The sequence below is a fragment of the Silurus meridionalis genome, chromosome 1 (genome assembly GCF_014805685.1).
Source record: "Silurus meridionalis isolate SWU-2019-XX chromosome 1, ASM1480568v1, whole genome shotgun sequence".
NCBI lineage: Eukaryota > Metazoa > Chordata > Actinopteri > Siluriformes > Siluridae > Silurus > Silurus meridionalis.
In genome coordinates, this window is record NC_060884.1 from 31,649,978 (window position 1) to 31,653,093 (window position 3,116).

Consider the following 3,116-nt stretch of genomic DNA (forward strand, 5'->3'; position numbering starts at 1 on the left):
GTATAGTGCTGCGCGCGCAAAAAAGGTGGGCGTGGCTAATGACATTTCTTACACAGTGTGTATATATATATATATATATATATATATATATATATATATATATATATATATATATATATATATATATATATATATATATATACTGTATATTCTTCTTAATCCACCACATCTACAGAAAGCATCAGTATTATAGAGAAGTGCAGTAAAACAGAGCGCTTACTCACACACAGGATCTCATACAGTGAGAATGAAGGTCATCACTAAAGAAGAAGCCCAATGAACACAATTCAACACGTCTCCTTTCACTGTAGCCACAACTGCAACTCCACATACATCATCTCTAACAGAAGCATTGATATTCACCTCATCACATGACCTCTGGTTTTCCCTGCGTTTGCTTCTGTGCATTGTTTTTAGGGGGGATTTGAAATTGATTTTTTTTGGTAAATCTTTTACAGGAAGGAAAACACAATAATATAAACGGTTCATGAAAAAGCTTAACAGCTGTTTTAAACTGCTTGGCTGACCCTTTCCTCACGACTTGTTCAACCTGCCCAAGTTCTCCAACACCACCCCACTGCTCCTTCCACTGGCTTCCAGTAGCTTCATGTATCAGATTCAAAACACTGATGCTCTCCTATAAGGCCAAAAATGGATCAGCACTATCTTACCTCAGTGACCTCATCACATCTCGCACTGCACCACGCTGTCTGAGATCCTCCAGCACTGCTCGACTGGTACCTCCTTCTCTCAGAACGAGAGGTTAATATACTTCAAGGCTCTTCTCTGTTCTGTCACCGAGGTGGTGGAATAAACTTCCTCTAAATGTCTGAACAGCAGAGTCCCTGGTTCTCTTCAAGTGACGGTTGAAGACCTTTATCTTCCTGAAACACTTAAATTAGTACTTTCCAAGTTTGCTTTGTAAAAATCAAGAGTTGTAGTTGTTGAAGTTTATATTAAGTTTGTTATCTTGCTTACCAGTGAAGATTAATTCATTGCTAGAGACTTAAAGCACATTTGTACGTCGCTCTCAGTGACTGCCAGATGCCTTACATATGTATTGAATACATAAGTCAGTGATTCTGAAGCAGAGAAGGTTGGAGGGTTGTTGCAGGTGAAAATAACCAACATGGCAACCATTCCATATTTCAATACCATTGCAATTCCATCTGGACAATTTCACCATGAGCTGAAGCGTACGGAAAAGTTCTGTAAGCGCTATGAACTGGATCACAAAGAAATCTCCAACTAGTGAAGAACATCTTCGACACGTTTTACCAGAGGGACAGCAAAGTATTTTAGCAGAATGACCAGATGCCAAGATCTTGTAAAATAAAGTGGAATATCTGTACATTTATATGTTTGAGAATCAAAGTAAATCGTAATATTACTTGGATTTTTTCATAGGAACAAAAGGAACATGCATGTGTCTCTCGAAAACCATAAAAGACTCAATCTTTCCACACTTTTATTCTCCTACAGCATTATTTTTTCACCTACAACCACTGATAGACATGTGACCTTCATTTTGTTCTTTTTTTCCTGCTGCGAAATGTGAATTTGCCTGGAAACATCTGATCATCTGATTCATCATGATTCATCTGATTCATCATGACTCATCTGATCATCTGATTCATCTGATCATCTGATTCATCATGATTAATCTGTTCATCTGATTCATCTGATCATCTGATCATCTGATTCATCATGATTAATCTGTTCATCTGATCATCTGATTCATCTGATCACCTGATTCATCATGATTCATCTGATTCATCATGATTCAATTGATCATCTGATTCATCATGATTCATCTGATTCATCATGATTCATCTGATCATCTGATTCATCATTATTCATCTGATCATCTGATTCATCATGATTCATCTGATTCATCATGATTTCACTTGATCATCTGATTCATCATGATTCATCTGATTCAACTGATTCATCATGATGCATCTGATTCATCATGATTTATCTGATTTATCATGATTCATCTGATCATCTGATTCATCATGATTCATCTGATCATCTGATTCATTATGATTCATCTGATTCATCATGATTTATTTGATCATCTGATTCATGATGATTCATCTGATTCATCATGATTTATCTGATCATCTGATTCATCATGATTCATCTGATTCATCATGATTCAATTGATCATCTGATTCATCATGATTCATCTGATTCAACTGATTCATCATGATTCATCTGATTCATCATGATTTATTTGATCATCTGATTCATCTGATTCATCATGATTCAATTGATCATCTGATTCATCATTATTCATCTGATCATCTGATTCATCATGATTCATCTGATTCATCTGATCATCTGATAAATCATGATTCAATTGATCATCTGATTCATCATGATTCACCTGATCATCTGATTCATCATGATTCACCTGATCATCTGATTCATCATTATTCATCTGATCTGATTCATCATGATTCATCTGATTCATCATGATTCATCTGATTTATCATGATTCATCTGATCATCTGATTCATCTGATTCATCATGATTCATCTGATTTATCATGATTCATCCGATTCATCTGATCATCTGATTCATCATGATTCATCTGATTCATCTGATCATCTGATTCATTATGAACAAAACGCTTTTTATTCAACATACTGTACCATTTAGAGACAGAAAAGACACACCACCAGACGTGAGTTTAAAAAATGTTTAATTGTGTTAGAAAAAAAAGAGAACGATTTGTAGAGCCTGATCATATCTGTTAGTTACATTTGTATTATTTAAAACATACACACTTATGATCTGAATGAAGTAATGAAGTATTATAAAGCTGAATGTCCTGAATTCAGGCAGGGGCTCTGTCTCAAATCGTGTACTATAGTCTCTCAGAAGATCCACTATGGAGGTTTATAAAGCAGGAACGACTCATGCACACTAATATCTCTAAGATCACGTGAGAAAGCATGACCTCTCTGTGGTTCTCAAACATCACCCAGATATCGCGTTTCACTGAAATTCCTTACAACACTCGCAATGAGAGTATGTGATTTGAGACAAAGCCACAGTCGGACATACGTAAACACATTTTTGTTCACTGTTTCTTCTTGAGTAACAAT

The 3,116-nt window shown here is 35.6% G+C and overlaps 1 protein-coding gene across 1 annotated transcript in view; it reads right to left on the minus strand.

Moving 5' to 3' along the window:
• Nucleotides 1–2,693: 2,693 nt before the first annotated feature.
• klhl41b (kelch-like family member 41b) overlaps nt 2,694–3,116 on the minus strand; it is a 7,084-nt gene continuing 6,661 nt past the window's right edge. The window contains exon 6 of the mRNA XM_046862545.1: nt 2,694–3,116. This exon is cut by the window's right edge and continues 186 nt beyond it. The gene's annotated coding sequence lies outside the window, so the exon portion shown is untranslated.